The sequence below is a fragment of the Eptesicus fuscus genome, chromosome 8, assembly GCF_027574615.1.
Source record: "Eptesicus fuscus isolate TK198812 chromosome 8, DD_ASM_mEF_20220401, whole genome shotgun sequence".
Lineage (NCBI taxonomy): Eukaryota > Metazoa > Chordata > Mammalia > Chiroptera > Vespertilionidae > Eptesicus > Eptesicus fuscus.
The window spans coordinates 55,455,387-55,475,136 of record NC_072480.1 but is presented as its reverse complement, the minus strand read 5'-3'; positions in this window follow the sequence as shown (position 1 = coordinate 55,475,136).

Genomic DNA, 19,750 nt, shown 5'->3' with positions numbered 1-19,750 from the left:
CAACCTAAAGCTAGGTGAAACCAATCCTTTCATGTTCCTCTTTTACCACATCTTTCTGTTCAGTGGTGGGCAATTATTCTATCTCAGGATTTGTTCTGTGTATGCTAGGAAAATATATTCTCAATCTCTCAAACATGAAGAATAAAGTATGTAGTTCTGTGAACTACTCCCAGAAATATTGAAATCATAAATTCTTAGGATGCAGCAGTATGTGGAGATTAGAAAAAGGAAAAAATAATCCCTCATAGCACTATTGGTTTAGTAATTGAAAGTTGCCGGCACTAAGACTTTACCTCTATAATTTTCAATTGCATAAACCAAGTCAACCGTGTTTTATTAGGTAAGCTACACATATATAAAAGTATGTAAAACAAAAGCGTGTAGCACAGTGAATTCTCACCTATGGAAACACTATCCAGGCCAAGAAACATAATGGCATCAGCACCCTCAAAGGTCGTCAATACCCACTGCCAATCACTATATTTTTGTATACAAAGCCAAACAATATAATGAATTTCCATAAGAGTGATTGTTTTTGCCTGTTTTTTAAAAGTAATTGCTTAAACACAGACACTCTACATTCATTTGTGTTTAGATTCTTTCTGTTAAAATTATGCTTAGAAGAGTTATCCATAAGTAGCAGTAATTCATTCATTTTCTCTTTTCTATACCTTGGCTATTGCAATAATGCTGCGATAAACATGGGGGTGTATATATTCTTTCAAATTAGTGTATTGTTTTGTTTTGAGATACAAATATATATTTCTTTTGTTATTTTTAAATTAAATTTATTAGGATGACATTGGTTAATAAGACTATATAGGTTTGAAATGTACAATCCTATGATACATGATGTGTATCTTGCATTGTGTGTCCAACACCCAAAGTCAAATGTTCTTACATCACCATACATTTGATCCCCTTTACCCTGTACTAACTTCTCATCCCCCTTCCCCTCTTATAACCACCATACTAGTGTCTGTTTCTATGAGTTTTTGTTTTTCATTTTTTTCATTTGTTACTTTCAGTTTTATATCCCACATATGAGTGAAATCATATTGTCTGAGATATTTTGCTTAGCATGATATTCTCAAGGTCCATCTATATTGCCTCAATGATAGTATTTCATCTTTTCCTATGGCTGAGTAGTATTCCATTGTATATATGTACCACATATCTTTACCCAATCATTTATCAAAAGACATTTTTGTTGTTTTTATGTCTTGGCCACCATGAATAATGCTGCCATGAACATAAGGGTCCATATATTTTGCGAATAAATGTTTTCAAATTTTTTAGTCAATACCCAGAAGAAGCCTTGCTGGATCATATGGTAACTCTATTCTGAATTTTCTGAGGAACCTCCATACTGTTTCCCATAGTGGCTGTACCAGTTTATAGTCCCACAGCAGTGAGTGAGGGTTCCTTTATCTCCACAACCTCTCCAACACTTGTTATTACTTGTCTTGTTGAAAATAGCCATTCCAACAAGAGTGAGGTGGTATCTCATTGTAGTTTTGATTTGCATATCCCTAGCAGGTAGTGAAGTTGAACATGTTTGTATATATCTGTTGGCTACTTGCATGTCTTCATGGAAGAAGCATCTGTTCAGGTTCTCTGCCCATTTTTTAATTGGATTGTTTGGTTTTTTGTTGTTGTTCAGTTGTATAAATTCTTTACATATTTTGGATATTAACCCCTTGTCGAAGCTACTGTTTGCAAATATTCTCTCCCATTCAGTTGGTTGCCTTTTTATTTGTTGGTGCTTTCTTTTGCTGTGCAGAAGCTTTTTAGTTTGATATGGTCCCATTCATTTATTTTTGCCTTCACTTCCCTTGCCTTTGGAGTCAGATTCATAAAATATTCTGTAAGACCAAGGTCCACAGATTTAGTACCTATGTTTTCTTCTATGTAATCTATTGTTTCAACTCATATTTAGGTCTTTGATCTATTTTGAGTTAACTTTTGTATATGGCTTCCATTCTTTTTCATGTGGCTTTCCTGTTTTCCAGCACCATTTTATTAAAGGGACTTTTTTTTCCTCTCCATTATACAATTTTGTCTCCTTACACCATCATTTTCATTGCTGTAGAATATTCACTTTCTGACTGTAACCAACTGATGCATCCATTCCACTGTCCATCTGTTCATGGACCTTTACTATTATATATGCCATAAATGTATTATGTCCCTGTAGTTTTGTGCCTATTTTTTTATCCTCTTAAGTTTTCCTATGACGAACAGCATTCATAATTTTTAAGAGAATTGAATTTACCATCTTCCAGTGGTTGGTCTTTTGTGTCTTGTTATTAGTAATCTTTCTCTACTCTGAGGTAATGAACATAATATCCAAAATCATTTCTAAAAAGGTGCATTGTTTTACTTTTCTTATTTGTTTCTCAGTCTTGCGTATATATTGCATATGGTGTGATGTTGGAGTTAATGTTGTTTTTGTTTGTTTCCACTCATATTGATATCCAACTAATATAGCAACATTCACTGAAAAAATTTATTCTTTTTGGAACTATATGATTTCACTCATATCCTACCTTATAATAGAGAAACATGCAAATTGACCACACCTCCGCTATGCCCATGATTGGGCCTGTGAGAGGCTGGGGGCGGGACTCCGGGTGGCCTATCTGGCCGTTGAGAAGACCAATATGGCGGCGCCCAATCCTCTTAGTTCCGGGGGTCCCGGGGGCGATCGCCACCCTGGGGGGGCGTGGCCGGGCTGAGCCGGGCACTCCCGGGGGTCCCGGGGGCGATTACAACCCTCGGGGGGCGTGGCCGGGCCGAGCAGGGCGCTCCCGGGGGTCCCGGGGGCGATCGCCACCTTGGGGGGGCGTGACTGGGCCGAGCCGGGTGCTCCCAGGATTCCCGGGGGCGATCACCACCCTGGGAGGGCGTGGTCGGGCCCAGCCAGGCGCTCCAGGGGGTCCTGGGGGCGATCGTCACCCTGGGGGGGCGTGGCCGGGCTGACCAGCCGCTCCTGGGGATTCACCACCCTTGGGGGGCGTGGCCGGGCCGAGCCAGGTGCTTCCCGGGGGTCCCGGGGGCAATCGCCACCCTCGGGGGGCGTGGTCGGGCCGAGCCAGGTGCTTCCCGGGGGTCCCGGGGGCGATCGCCACCCTGGGGGGCATGGCCGGGCCGAGCCGGGGGTCCCGGGGGCGATCGCCACCCTGGGGGGGTGTGGCCAGGCCCAGCCAGCCGCTCCCGGGGGCGATCACCACCCTGGGGAGGCGTGGCCAGGCCGAGCCAGGCGCTCCCGGGGGTCCGGGGGCGATCACCACCCTGGGGGGGGGGGTGGCAGGACTCGCCCAGCCGCTCCCAGGGGTCCCTGGGGAGATCGGCACCCTGGGGAGGTGAGGCGGGACTCGCCCAGCTGCTCCCAGGGTCCCTGGGAACATTGCAGGTATGTGGTTGCTGAGACCCAGACCAGGCCTCTGGCCACAGATTCATAGCTTTGCGGAGACCTAGGGCAGGGATCTGCCTCATCTGCAGAGAGACAGAGGTTCTGCAGTGCCCCCAAGACGTGGGTGGGCCCAGCCAGGGATCAAGGGGCATGGAAGAACTCCTGGCAGAGGGGCAAGGATCCTCACCCCTGAGGCGGGGGTTGAGGGGTGGAGCCACCTCAGTGAAGGGGTGCTGCACTGCAGGGTACTGGACTGACTGACATGATTCAGAGAAGCTCCCAGTGCTAATGGGCCTCGCTCAGGTGGCCTTCACACTTCAGAGGCAGTGACTACTGCTCCTGCCTTGACCCAAAAGCAAGCTCGCTACACCCTGCCCCATGGCAGAGCATGCCTAGGCAGTGAGTGGGAAGCCTTCCACCTGCTTCGGAGAAGGGGGGGGGGCAGTAAAGAATGGGGGGAGAGGAAAGAATGTGGAGCATCCGCAATGAAGAGGTGCTTGAGAAAGAGGCTGGGAAGCCTGACTGGAAGGTTTGCTCTGTTTGCTGGGCCGCTGCCCCTTAGGAAGCGCAAAGAGCATGGCTCTGAGGGCTTCCTGTGTGCTGAGTCAAGTTCCACAGCCAACTGGAATTGGCCTCAGTTTCCTGGTCTGTAAAATGGATGAAGCGTGTCCCAGTGCCTTCACTGAGCTTTGATGGCCAATTGAGATACTATATAAAGAAAATGAGGGAAGAAGTGAGAAAGAAAAGGAAGGACAAGAAACACAAAAGAAAGACTGAAAGGAACCTGTAAACCCATTGTCACTTAAATAGGGAATATAGTCAGTAGTGTTGTAATGATGGTATGATGCCAGGTGGGTACTAGAAATATCGGGGAACACTTTGTAAAGTATATGATTGTCTAACCACTACTCTGTAACTAATATAAAACCTGAAACCAATACAAAATAATTTTGAATGTAAAGAAATGAAAATTGGAGTGAAATTTTTATAAATTTCAAAGTTTAAATAAAAGCTGTAAAGGAAGGAAGGGGAGAATAAAAAGTGTTTTTCATTTTGCCACTTCATTAAAAAGACAGTTGTCTTTATATGGTGCTTTTATACTTTTCTAAGTCATTATCTCATTTTAATTTCCGGGCAACTTAAAGACAAGATAAGTATTCCCTCCACTATTCAAAAAAAGGAAATCTTGGTGTCTGGTCCTAATGATTCAATCGTCAAGCCCTTATTGTAAAGCAGGGTTAGTAAAATTTTCTGTGCAGGGCTGCATTTCTTCCCATTCCAGTTCTTTATTGATTGAGTATCAGAATCTCATGCAAATTACTGTTCAGGTAGAGCAGACACTCCTATTTAACCTCAGCACAGTGGCATCTCTAGGTAAGCACATGCCACTTATCAGGAGTCTGGGTCAGTCATCTCTTCTCTCTAAGCAACTTATTGCAAGAGTGACCCAGCATTTTTAATAAAAATCACTTGTGATATCAAACTGAATGAAAAGAGACAATTAAGAGATACCAACAAATGGTCACAGAAATGTTAAAATTATCAACACATATTTTAGAGCAGTCATTATAAACCTGCTCCAATGATCATGCTAGAAATAAATTTTAAAAGAATTTCAGAAAAAATATAGTGTGGTGATTACCAGAGGGAAGGATGGTGGTGGTGATGGTTGATAAATGTGGATGAAAGGAGACTTTACTTGCATGGTGAACCCACAATTCAATATAGAGATGATGTATTATAGAATTGTACCTCTGAAATCTATATAATTTTATTAACCAATGTCACCCCAATAAATTCAATAACAATATTTTTATCTTCCCACCATTTCTTAAGTTTTAGTCATTTAAAAATTCTATTTTCTCTTTTTTGTTGTGCTCATCAATTAACATTTTTAAATGGTTATTATAATTTTTAGTTATAAAATTTACATTGTTTTCTCTATCTTAGAGTCTGTTTCTATAATGTTTGCTTGTTTATTTTGTACATTAGATTCCGCAGATAAGTGAAATTATATGATACTTGTCTATTTCTGACTGGCTTAGTTCACTTAGCATAATACTCTCCAGGTCCATCCATGCTGTCACAAAAGGAACTTTTCTATAACTGAGCAATATTCCATTGTGTAAAAGTACCACAGCTTTTATATGTAATCATTTTACTCATGAGCGCTTGGGCTGCTACCAAATCTTGGCTATTTTAAATAGGGCTGCAGTGAACATAGGAGTGCATATGTTCTTTTGAATTGTGTTTCAGGTTTCCTCGTATATATCCCAGAAGTGGAATTGCTAGTTCATAATGCAGTTCCATTTTCCATTTTTTTAGGAAACTCTGTAGTTTTCCACAGTGACTGTACCAATCTGCATTCCCACCAACAGTGCACAAGTGTTACCTTTTCTTTACATCCTCACTAACACTTGTTATTTGTTGTTTTATTGATGGTAGCCATTCTGACAAGTGTGAGGTGATATCTCATTTTGGTTTAATTTGCATCTCTCTGATGATTAGTGATACTGAGCATTTTTTCTTCATGTCTATTGGCCATCTGTATGTCCTCTTTTGGAGAAGTGTCTATTCAGGTCCTTTGTCCATTTTGTAATTGGATTGCTTGGTTTTTTGGTGTTGAGTTGTTCAAGTTCTTTCTAAATTTTGGATATTAACCCCTTATCAGATGTATTAGTGGCAAATGTGTTCTCATTCAGTGGATTGTCCTTTCATATTATTGATGGTTTTCTTTGCTATGCAAAAACATTTTAGTTTGATGTATTCCCATTTGTTTATTTTCTCCTTTGTTTCTCTAGTCCAAGGAGATATGTCAGAAAAAATACTGCTACCAGCAATGTCTAAGATTTTACTGCCTATGTTTTCTTTTAGAGTTTTTATGGTTTTGAGTATCACATTTATATCTTTAATCCATTTTGAATTTATTCTTGTGTATGGTATAATAAGGTGGTCTAATTTCAATTTTTGGATGTATCTGCCCAGTGTTCCCAACAACATTTATTGAATAGACTATCTTTACCCCATTGTATATTCTTACCTCCTTTGTCAAATATTAATTGACCATAAAGGCGTGGGTGTAATTCTGGGATCCTTATATGGTTCCATTGATTTATGTGTCTGTATTTATGCCAGTACCATGCTGTTTTGATTACTATGGCCTTGTGGTATAATTTGTTATCAGATAACAAGATTCTTCCAACTTTGTTCTTTTTTCTCAAGATTGCAATGGCTATTCAGGGTCTTTTGTAGTTCCATATAAATTTTTGGAATACTTTTTCTAGTTCTGTGAAATATACCATTGTATCTTGATATGAATTGTGTTGAATCTATAAATTGCTTTGGGTAGTATGGATATTTGAATGATGTTAATTCTTCCTATCCATGAACATGGTTATGATAAAATATTTAATATCACATTGAAAAAGAGAAGTAGGGTTGGCTTAAAGCCCTCAGAAAAATCCTATCTAATAAAAGCCTAATATGCTAAGTTTCCGGTTGTCCAGTCATCTGTTCAACCAATCAAAGTGTAATATGCTAATGATATGCTAAAACTGCTCAACCGCTCGCTATGACATGCACTGACCACCAGGGGGCAGACACTCCAACTGGTAGGTTAGCTTGCTGCTGTGGTCCAGCCGATTGGGACTGAGCAAGACAGGCTGGACACGCCCTGGAGCCCTCCCACAGTCCCTTCCTGGCTGGCCAACCTCCCACGTTCCTCTCCTGTTGGGCCTGGCCTGCACCCTCTCACAATCTGGGACTCCTTGGGGGATGTCAGAGAGCTGGTTTTGGCCTGATCCCATTCAATGCAAGAGCTTCCCCCTGGTAGTCAGTGTGCTCCCACAGGGGCAGCGCCACTCAGCCAGAAGCCGGGCTCACAGCTGGTGAGCACAGTGGAGGTAGTGGGAGCCTCTCCTACCTCCACAGCAGTGCTAAGGATGTCCAACTGACAGATTGGGCCTAAGCCGTCAGTTGGACATCCTCCAAGGGCTCCTGGACTGCAAGAGGGTACAGGCCAGGCTGGGGGTGGGGGGAGACCCTCCCCCTGAGTGCATGAATTTCATGCACTGGGCCTCTAGTAATAGAATAAACTTCCTAAATTTGGAAAAAAATAAAAACACCATAGATCTACTGCCCAAGAATTCCAGTGAATGTCTAACCCAGGGGTGAAGAATGTTCAAACATAAGAAAACTGAACACAAAGAAAATATCTGGAAAGCAGTGAGAGAGAAAAAGACATTATATCTATAGAGGAGAAAAATGAAATGACAATGGATTTCTCATAAGAAATCCATCTAGAGTGTGTGCAAACATTTTTCAAGTTCTGAGGGAAAATAACAAAAAATGAACAAACAACAATAACAACAAAAAACCTGTCAATCCAGAATCCTATATTGGGTGAAAATATATTTCAGGAATGAAAAGGAAATAAACACATTCACATGTCAAAGAAAACTAAAGCAATTTAAAATACTGACTTTTAAGGAAATTATCAAAACAAAATAATATATATTTTTTCCAGATTTAATTACTGCAGGGAAAAAAGAAAGATACAAACAAAAAAAATAAATACATATATATATATATATATATATATATATCTTTAGAAAAGCAAAGTAACCTATATTACATGTAAATATGACATATATATATATCTTTAGAAAAGCAAAGCAACCTATATTACATGTAAATATGACATAGGTACATATATTTTAGTTACTAGAAATAAATGGTCCAGCCATGCTACATTCTAATATTTATGAAATAGGAACCTTCAAATATTGTATTTTGATTTAATTATTTTCCATTAAAAAAATAACTATTTCAGCTGGCTGACATAAATCATATTGCTCTCTGCTGATTTTATAAACACTGTTTATTTCACAAAAACCCTCACATTTCCCAGGAGGAGTTATGTCTGACAATTTGTAATGACATAAATTCCATTTAACTTGGCCTGAATCTTAAATTCAGAAAACAAAAGAGCTAATCTAATGTTTCAAGAAAAGCAAGTGTCATGAAAGTAGATTAACAACTCTGATGACTAAAGTATTTTACTTACCAATTGACTGAGAGAATTGAATAGTCAATAGAATGCAGGCAATTTAAAGCTCAGTCAACCCTAAACCTGAGGGACCAATCTGAGGAGTAACTGTGTTATTCAGTTTTAATGCTCATTCAGTCCTTGATCACTCTGCTGAGGATGTGAAGTAGTCACTAAACATTGTGAAATGGTGTTTTATTATTATGTTTAGAATTATCCAATGACTTACCACAGAACTAGTTCCAGTGACTGCTTTCTTAGAGCTTAATTGTCAAAAAATGAGTTCCTGAGAGATTAATATTTAAATCATGAAATTAAAATGAAGATCTTTATATATAAAATGTTTTTGGATTTATTTATGCTACTTTTGTTTAACTATTTGTTCTATTTATAGTGCATTCTTACCTCCTTTTATGGTTCTTTCTTAGGACAGGAATGTTTTCCTAATTATTCTTTTTTTTTCTCACTTCTACAAATTCAGAATGTTTTTATACCTCAATCATTACACTATAAATTTTAGTTTTTATATTTAAAGTATGAAAACATAAGATGCCTTATGAAGTTTTACCTCTACTTGTATAATGCCATAAACTGAAAGTGCTTTAACTCAAATCATCTCTCAATTTACACAATATATAAACATCTACTAGTATACACCTAGATCTATAATATTCTCACCGGGATTATATAGTCACTAATTATTTGGATTTATTGATGGGTTTCATACTTTCTTGTTCCACTGTTTTTCTAGCTTTCGGAACTTTATTCCTTATTTCTGAAGTACATCTTTCAAAAGCCCTTTAATGAAGCTCTGTTACTACTAAATGATCTCAGCTTTTGTTTTTCTGAAAATGCCTCTTTTTAGGCCCTGTGTTTTCTGGGTGCAACATTCTAGTTTACAATTAAGTTTTAATAAAAATAACATAAATCACTCTAGAAAATATTACTAGAAGTTTTGCTTATCGAAGTACACCATAAATTCAAAAGGTAAATCAAAAACTTCAAATGACATTTATAAAATATTTAATCTTTAAGCAGTGATGAAAAATTCAATAAGAAGGGAGAGCAACTTAATTGATAAGATGGGCAAAATATACATCACCGGTTACTTCACAGAAGATAAGTGGCCATTATGCATATGAAAATCAGTTCAACCTCTAAATAATCAATGATATAAAAAATTAAATCACTCTATTTTAGAGTCACCATGTTGACAATATTTTTTAAATCTGTCAACTATACATTTTGTTAGGTTGTCTAGCAAATGGTAATTTATAAATGGCAGATGGGGCATAAATAATACAACTACATTGGAAACCCCTTTAATTTATTGGTACATGTCACTGTTTATAAATTAGGACCCTGCAAATCTACTACAAATATTCATTTTGCATATGTTCCCTAAAAGACATATACAAAGATGACCAAAGCAATAGCTAAAAGTCCTAAAAGAAAATTCAAATGTCTTTAGACAAAATTTAGGTGCACACAGTGATTTGATTAAAGTAAAAATAATAAAATAATAATAATAATAATAATAATAATACTGAGGGTACAAAGCAATTTGCTAATTAATTCATGTAGTATCTTTTCATTTAATTTTAACAACATGCTAATACCATTAATAATTTGGTTATTATTAACAAGAAAGGAGTAAAAGGAAGACTAGATAATGCCATTTATACAGCTGTGCCAGAAAGCTGCATTAACATTTTCCAAGTTTGTTCTCCGCAGATCGATGGGGAGAAGAACTGGACAAAGGCAGTTTAGATGCATGTCCAGTAAGGTCTGGGTGATGTGGGAAGGTGCTTATCTGTCACACTTGGGAACAAGTCAGTGGCCAAAATAAATGTGGCCATTGCAAGTGAGGGAAGATTTGATATTTAAACTCCTGAACAAAGGGAGTTCTCTCTCTTGCTCTCTTGCGCTCTTAGCCCTCTTACCCTCTTGGGACTGGTGTTGCAGGGGGCATGCTCCCCTGCAGTCACTGACTTGGCTCATGGCCATGTGGGACCCACACAATGGACTAATGGATGGTGATTAGCCTGGTGCTACATCAGACCCAGCTCCACCATGGAACCAAAACGCTGAACAGTTGCCCTGCTTTGGGCTCTACTGAACCCCCAGTTGCACCTTTTCCATGCCAATAAAAACCACTTTCTCCCATGAGAGTCTTAGAAAATTCACTTTCTAAAGATATCGTAAGAACTCTACTCCCACTAGCAATGGAGGAATCTCACCAATCCAATCTTCCAGCAACAATGCAATATTGCACATTATAATTTATAGGCATCCTTATAAATGTGTTAAAACTAGAAAGCAAGGCAAATATGTATTAAATACAAACTAGATGTAAGTACTACATCTAGGAGGAAAGGAGGGGATGTAATTTGGGAGGATTATACAAAAGACAAAAATAACTTCTTTTTTTTATCTTCATTGTTGAAAGTATTACAGATATCTCCTTTTTCTTCTCCATTGGCCCCCTTCACCCCTTTCCCAGGCTTTCACCACACTATTGTCTGTCCATGAGTTATGCATATATGCATATAAGTTCTTTGGTTAATCTCTTTCTGCGCACCTCCCACCTCTTCCCTCTGAAATTCCTCAGTCTGTTGCATGCTTTGATGTCTCTGGATCTATTTTATTCATCAGTTTATTTTGTTCATTAGATTTTTTTATATGGGTGCATGGTATTATTTTATAATTTTAACCATACATTTTATCTTCTGTAAGTTTGAAAAACTTCATACTTTCAAAAGTATTTAAAATAAAACTCTTTTATCCTAGTCCCAAAATCATACAGTTCATTACTCTGAGCTACCCTTGTTCGTAAGCACAATCTGTATCAATTTCAAAGATATCCTAGTCATACATTAAAGCCTACTATTCAAAACAAAAAATATCTCTGCATTTTGTTATAACTTAAATTTATAACCATATTTTATGGGCATAATTTTCTTATTAAAATGTATAAGTATAATTTTGATAAGTTATGAATTTCCTCATATATTTAATAGCTATGTGCTGATTCTTTTATTTTATTATATAGTACAATGCATTTTTTAACTACTGCCTTTTGATGGACAAGTTAGCTTTTGTTCATCTTTGTTCCTAGAAACACTGCTGAAATAATCATATCTGTTACTATCAATTCATCTACCTGCAGATAGATAGATAGATAGATAGATAGATAGATATAGATATAGATGGTTTTGCTTATGTTTATATACAGGAAACATTTCTAAAATTGCATTACTAAGATTAGAGCGTGAGCATTCAATCTATATATATAAAAGCCTAATATGCAAATTGTCCCCACGGGAGTTCGACCAGGAGACCAATCGCTTGCTATGACGTGCACTGACTACCAGGGGGCAGCACAGAACAAAGGAAGACCCATCTGGCAGCTAGGGAAGGGAGGCCCCAGCCAGCAGCTGGAAAGCCCTGATTGGCCCTGTTCTCAGGCCAGGCCTAGGAACCCTACCCATGCATGAATTTCATGCACTGGGCCTCTAGTAGTGATAATAAGTAAAGATCAATATTGACTAACAGTAACTTTGCTCTATTTAAAATTCAGATCTACACTAAAAATCATTCATCTTTTCTCCTTTTAATTATTTCTAATTTCTGTTAAGGCTAGTTCCTTATAGCTCCCTTTAAAAATGTATCTGGTTATAGTTGCCTGTATCTTATGCAGTAGGTTATTTTTGTGTGTGTGTGGGATTCATGAGACTTTTAATTCTTATTTTATTAACTAGAGGCCCAGTGCACGAAATTCGTGCACGGGAGGGAGGTGTCCCTCAGCCCAGACCGCACCTCTTTAATCTGGGACCCCTTGGGGGATGTCCGACTGCCAGGTTAAAGGAGAATCAATTCCTGCGGGATAGGGCCTAAACTGGCAGTCGGACATCCCTCTTGCAATCCAGGACCGCTGGCTCTAACCATTTGCCTGCCTGCCTACCTGATCCCCCTAACTGCTCTCCCCTGCCAGACTGATCACACCTTACTGCCTCTGTCTTGGCTCTGCCACCATGGCTTTGTCCGGAAGGACATCCAATCTAATTACCCTATGACCCTTTTATTAGTATAGAGGCCTGGTGCACGGGTGGGGGCTGGTGGGTTTGCCCTAAAGGGGGTCCTGGATCAGGGTCCCCTTGTGGGGGTGGGGCAAGCCTGGGGCGGTTTGCAGGCTGGCCAAATCCCGACCGGGGTGGTGGTGGGGTCTCTGCTGGGGGCGGGGCCAGCCTGAGCCAGGGGCTGAGGGCTGTTTGCAGGCTGGTCATGCCCCCATTGGGATGAGGGTCCCCGCTGGGGGGCGTGGCCAGTCTGGGTGAAGGGCTGAGGGCTGTTTGCAGGCTGGCCACTCCCCCATCGGGGTGGGGGTCTCCGCTGGGGGCAGGCTGGCCTGGGTGAGGGGCTGAGGGCCTTTTGCAGGCCATCCACGCTCCCATCGGGGTAGGGGTACCCACTGGGGTGGGGGTGGCCTGGGCGAGGGGCCTGGGTGGTTTGCAGGCCGGTCAGACCCCTGGCTTTGTTCAGAAGGACATCCAGAAGGTCTCTGGAAGGTTTCCCGGTCTAATTAGCATATTACTCTTTTATTAGTATAAATGTTTTACAGTAAGTTAAGGGAGTAAAGACAGGGATGGAGTAAGGGAAAGGAAAAAAAGTGTCTTTAATGTTCCTTGAACTATGGAAGTATGTGCTAGGATAAGAAAGTTCAGTAAAAGCACATAGGTTATTAATATCAGTCTTATGTTCGCCAGTAGCTCACTGCCGCCCTCCTGTAGCTCCCTCTGTCCCTTCCCCCCTCATAGCTTGCTGCCCTGCCCCCTCCTGTAGCTCTCCGCCACCCGCTTGTAGTTCACTGCCCCACCCTCTTGCAGACCCGTGATCTAGTCGTTACGCAGTCGGTCGTTACACCTCATGGCATAACTGACAATTAGCATATTCCTCTCTTATTATATAGGATAAAGAATCCTGCTAATGGTTTTTAGTGTAACCAAGTTATATTTGTATATAAGCAGGAGAATTGAGGGCATTTCAAATTATATTTTCTTATTTGACATTGTTACAATTTTCAATTTTGGAAATCAAGGTAATTCTCAACTTTATCTGTTTTGCCTATGATGTGTTATCTGTTTCATATCTTTATATGATTCGATTTGTTAATGTTTATTTTTAAAGAAAAGCATTATTTCTCTACTAGAGGCCCGGTGCACAAAATTTGTGCATGGGTAGGATCCCTAGGCCTGATTAGGACCAATCAGGGCCTTCCCTCCCCCAGCTGCCAGCTGCTGGCCAGGGCCTCCTTTCGTTCCATGCTGACCCCTGGTGGTCAGCACATGTCATAGCAAGCGGTCGAACTCCCAGTCAGTCAAACTCCCAAGGGGACAATTTGCATATTAGCCTTTTATTATATAGGATTCTCAAATGTATTTGCAAAAATTAAGCAAAATACTGTATTTTACTCTTACAATTTCATTTATATATTAGAAGCCTAGTGCACGATTACTCTTACAATTTCATTTATATATTAGAAGCATCCATGCACTGGTGCGGTCCCTCTGCCTGGCCTGCGGGGATCAGTGGACCTCTGCACCACCACAGCCTGGTCTTACCCACCAGCTCATCAGGCTCCAGCCCGCTGTCCCCATCGATCCTGCACAGCATGAAGTAGTGCGAGAAGCAGCAGGCAGTTGGAGAGGACCCCACTCCTGGGCTGGGCGCACGCCACTCCCACTCATCCTGTCCCCACTGTGCCTGCCGCTGCTGCCATTCAGGCTTGCAGGGGGCATGTCCACGGGAGAGGCTCACGCCACTGCAACGGCACTCGTCAGCCTCTGTCAGCCCAGTGTCTGGTGCCCATCTGTCAGCTGAGCAGTGCTCACACTGTGGGAGCGCACTGACCATCAGGGGGAAGCTCCTGCATTGAGTGTCTGCCCCTGGTGGTCAGTGCATGTCATAGCTACCGGCCGGTCATCTAGTTGTCCGGTTGTCCAGTCACTTAGGCTTTTATATATATAGAATGTCCTTTGAGCTTTTTTTCTCCTTAAGAGTAATACCTGTTATATTATATTTGTATTATTTTACCTTTTTTCCCAAAAAAGTAATACGTAGAATTATTTATTATTTCTACCATATTTTTCTTCCAGGTTGTCTGGTTTGTTACATTTTTAATTTCATCTTTAATAATTATTTCTTGTGTTTGACTTTTTATTTACTTTCCTTTTTAAGCCTAACCATCATGCTACAATCAATTACACATACATAAAATGTACAGTTTGATAAGTTTTGATGCAATACATATCCATGAAATTATTATTTAATCAAAATAATAAATTTGTATCATCCCAAATGTCTTTGTGTCTCTTTGAATTGCTCTTTCATGTCCCTTCCCATCCTCTTTATTCACAGACAACCATTCATGCTTTTGATTACAATATATTAGTTTGTCATAAGGTGTTATGATGAATAAAAAATTATTAGTTGCTAGCTTATCATTTACTTTTTTTATTCCTTTGTTATTTATCTTCCAATTATTCATTAACACAATTAAACTACTTTTTTTCTTTTCTTTTTTTTATTGAGCTGGCATTTTAATCAGATTAAGTTACTTTTATATGGCAATTTACTTACCAGTATTAGAGATTTAATTTCCTTGGGAATTTTTATTTTTCTTATTAATGCTTATTAAACTCCATAAGCAATCAGAACAGGATTTTTTTCATTTGTTTGTTGTTGTTTTTTTATATGAGTTAATTATCTGACTTATTAATTCCTTTTGAAAATAGACAAAGAAGTAACAATTTTCTCAAAATGTTACTAGTAAACTAGGGAACTTTAGGGCAAGGAGTTTATGAGATGATATTTCTCTTTATTACACTAGTATATATGACCAAACTTTATCACTTTAAAAGTCACACTGTGATTTGAATGAGAGCCCAAGACAAAGTATGTACTGTTGGCACATAAAGTTTTTCTGGTCATCCAGAGTTAGTTGGTCCTGGGTGTATCACCATGTACACTGAGTGGCCAGATTATTATGACCTCTGAATGCATAATAATCTGGCCACTCAGTATATATATATAATTAATATATATAATTAGAGGCCTGGTGCATGAATTCATGCATTGGTGGGGTCCAGCCAGCCTGGCCAGGGGGAGGGGACATGGGCAGTTGGCCGGCCTGCCTGCTGGTCGAACTCCTGGTCAAGGAGACAATTTGCATATTAGCCTTTTATTATATAGGATATACACTAAGTGGCCAGATTGTTATGCGATCAGAGATCATAATAATCTGGCCACTCAGTGTATATTATGTGAGAAAAATAAATAAAAAATTTTGTTTAAATCCTATACCTAAAAGCTTTTATTTATTAATTTATTTTTTGGATAGTAAGCAAAAGGGATTAAATATAATCCAGCTAGAATCAATCATTTCCATTCCATCCATATTTCATTTTCATTCATAAAATCATCATATAGTAGTCCTTCTTTATCCATGAGGGATGGTTCCCAGACTCACAGTGGATGCCTGAAACCACAATAGTTCCTTAGGTATTATCATTTAAAATTAGATGTGTATCTTACAGATTAATTCTATTTAAGAGATTCTATTAATTCTATTAATTCTATTGACTTTGTGAATGCAAAGTCACATAAAAGTCGCTGCTGAAAATTTCAATTTATCAGTATAAATTTATGTATTTTCAAGATTAGGGTAAACTTAGGCCTAAAGATCTAGAAATAAGTTTTTACTTATTACAAAGGAAGAAAGGCAAAGTAAATTATTTTAAAGACTAGGAAATACTCAGAGAATAGTTTTGAATGATGAAGAGAGAAAGCGAGGAAACTGAGACACCATGGATTTGTCTACCTCCTTAAATAAAGTTCTAACATAGAAAGTTTAAGGAAGATGTACCTTGAAATCCAATTTGAAAAGAGGAAAAGTGAAAAAATGTCACTGGCACTATACAAAGCTACTTGTTACTAGTGCTTTAAAATTTATGAAGGTATTCTTATATACAGGGGTGGGCAAAACTAGGTTTACATTTGTGAGTATGTGAAATACAAAGTTCATTCTTGTATTATTACTTATTAATTATTGTGTTATTTTCCATATGAAGAACTGTAAACCTGTATCTGAACTTTTTTTACATTAATAAATATCAAAGATGGAATAACTATGTAAATTTTACCATAACTATATGATATAACACATACATTTAGGGGGGAAAATAGTGATCATTGACCCAACCACATTGATTGAGTTAAAACTAATAACAGAGCAGATGTTATGAGGTCTTTATCAAGGTATCACATCCCAAAGTAGCAAAGAGGTACAAGAATGTGCAAAATCTTTAGCACTCCTAATAGCTGTACTGAGATATCTTGTCATCAGCAGTGAACTAATGGTCATTTTGTGTTTTAATTTAGCATGCTGTAAGCATAATTCTTTCCAGCTTTGTCTTCTTTAATTTAGGTTTAATGGCTACTTGTAGCTGGAAGCAAGCCACTACTAATTAGTGAAACTCAACAAAATTAACACCTGGCTTTTTAACCTGCATTATTTTTTTAACTTCCAAATGTAGCCAACTGCCTGGTAGTCACAATCAAATATAAAAATCTTTCAAATATGGTTCTTAAAGAAAATAGTCTGAATATTTAGGAAGTTTCACTACTTTCAGTAACAATGCACCTTCTTTTTGTATAAGATGTCACCAGAAATATATAATAAATTATATATTAAAAAAAAATAAGTGATTTAAAATATTAATATTCAACAATTAATAAAAAAGAAGAGGTTATTTAAAATATTAATATTCAACAAGGATAATCTTTTATTTGCACAAGTTTATTACAATTTTTCTCCTATGAAATTCATGTAATATTTAAAAACAACTACTTCCACAGGAGAGAATATAAGTGTTTATTAACGGGAAAGCAATGTATATAAATTGCATTAGGGGGTAAACTTTTTCAAGTAATACAAAATTGTCCATATATTACCAGCATGTTAATGGTAAAAAAGTATTTTAAAAGCTTCAGGTACTAGAGCAGAGAGAATGTTTACTAGTATTAGTGTTACTTGAGAAAGATCAGTGTATTGTTTTGCATCCAATAGAGATATGTTTTTCATATCAGTAACACTCTGAATATTTCCAAATGAACAAAGTGTAACATATTTTTCTATTTGCTATCCTAGAACATAAAGCAAAGTAGAAGGAGTAAGAGGAAGCGTTGGAAGAGGAGGAGAAATACAAAATGAAGTGATCATTTACAAAGTAAAAATTGATAGAGAACGTGAATTATTAGATACGTGAATTTTTAAATCAATATACATTTTTACATTATTGTGTTTATACCTAAAACATATTTCAAGCACTGCATACCCAAAAACAATGTACTTCCCACATTAACAAGAGCTATGAATAAAATTTAACAATCCTATTGATACATCGGGTTTAAGGTGAGTCGAATCTTTTGTGTGTTCTTGCCTCATGAAGTTTGAAGAATAAACTCGAGGATTAAAAGGCTTCTTTAATAAAAACATGGAAGTTTATTGGAAGAATATACAAATTCCCCCTGGGCAGGGGTCCCAAAGCGGACCCCCCATTGCTTGTACACTCTCTCACTTTCTCTCTCTCTCTCTCTCTCTCTCTCTCTCTCTCTCTAATGGGGAAAATCAATCTAAAAAAAAATCTGAGTCTCTTGTCTCCGGGGTTATAAAGGCTGGAGCTCTTTGTCTGAACATGACCCTTTCTAATCGGATCCTTAATTTAGGACCCCTGTGCTTTCCTCATTGGTCACATGGCTGCATGGTATCAGTTTCAAAGATCAAAGCCCACATGGTGCCCCTGTCTATCTCTCCCCTTTTTCTTGCAACATTCCTCTATCCTCTGTGAAAATATGTTTCCCTCTTGCAATTTTTCTCTATCCTTTGTGGAAGTAAGACAAGCATTTTGGTGGCTTGGAGCTATTTCTACCCTTCATGTATGCATTCCCCTCCCATGGACCCCCCTTATTCCCTAAAACTGCCTGTCCTGTCTCTAAAATTCCTTTTACTATTATATAGTAAATTATGCAAGAGCAAATAAGTTGATCAGTATAGAATACAGAGAAGCACATTTATTTACATTTTATATTACCAATTCTGAATGATTCCTTAAACTTGTACACAAAAATCTTGTTACATATTATATCAATTATATTATATTATATCATATTATATTATATTATAGGCCCAGTGCACAAAATTCATGCAGGGAAAGGGGGTCCCCTCAGCTCAGCCTGCACTCTTTCCAATCTGGGACCCCTCAGGACCTCTGGCTCCTAACCGCTCACCTGCCTGCCAGCCTGATCCCCCTAACTGCTCTCCCCTGCTGGCCTGATCCCCCTAATTGCTCTCCTCTGTCTGCCTGATCGCCTCTAACCTCCTCTGCCTTGACCCCGCCAACATGTCTTTGTCCGGAAAGACATCCGGAAGGTCATCCGGAAGATGTTCAGTCTAATTAGCATATTACCCTTTTATTAGTATAGATGCCACCTTGTCCTAAAAATGCAGATTGTTCCCAGGTTTTCCTCTCGTGGAAGGGGAGCCCACAATAGCATCCTGGGTTCTGACCAGGGCTTATGCACTTGTGCTTTATCTCAGCAGATGTGATTCCTAGAAGAAGACTCTTGGAGGTACCTTGAACATTTCTATCAAATTTGCCAAATCATCCTCCAAAAATGTTGAACCAATTTAAACTCCCAACAGCAACCATGTGTGTGCCCTCCATCCCACTTTGATACCAATATCATTGATTTCTCCCTAGAAGCTTCCCTCCCATCAGCCAGGACTGCTTGGTACTTGAGCCAACCTCATTGTTCAGCTGGGGACTTGATTTCCTGAGATAGAATTATGGAGGAGGAAAAATAGTTTTCCTCTACCTTTCTGAGTTCTTAGTGGAGGCCCTGGTAATGAAAGACAGATCACCAAGAGAAAAACAAAAGTTCATTAACATGTGTACTTCGTGTATATGTGGGAGATCCCAGGGAAAAATGAGTAACTCCCCAAGGTGGCTTACAATGCAGATTTAAATACCTTCTTCCTAGGGAAAGGGGACAGGAGATGTAGGCCTCTTAGAGGAGAGTAAATGATATTTAGGAAAGATGAATGGGGGTGGGGGTAAATAGTTTGTAACAAAGTTTGGGTGTGATGTCAACTTCTACTCTCCTTTCCTGTGACAGGAGTCAGTCTTCTCTGCCTGATGACACTTCTCCCATCTGGGGGACCTATGACA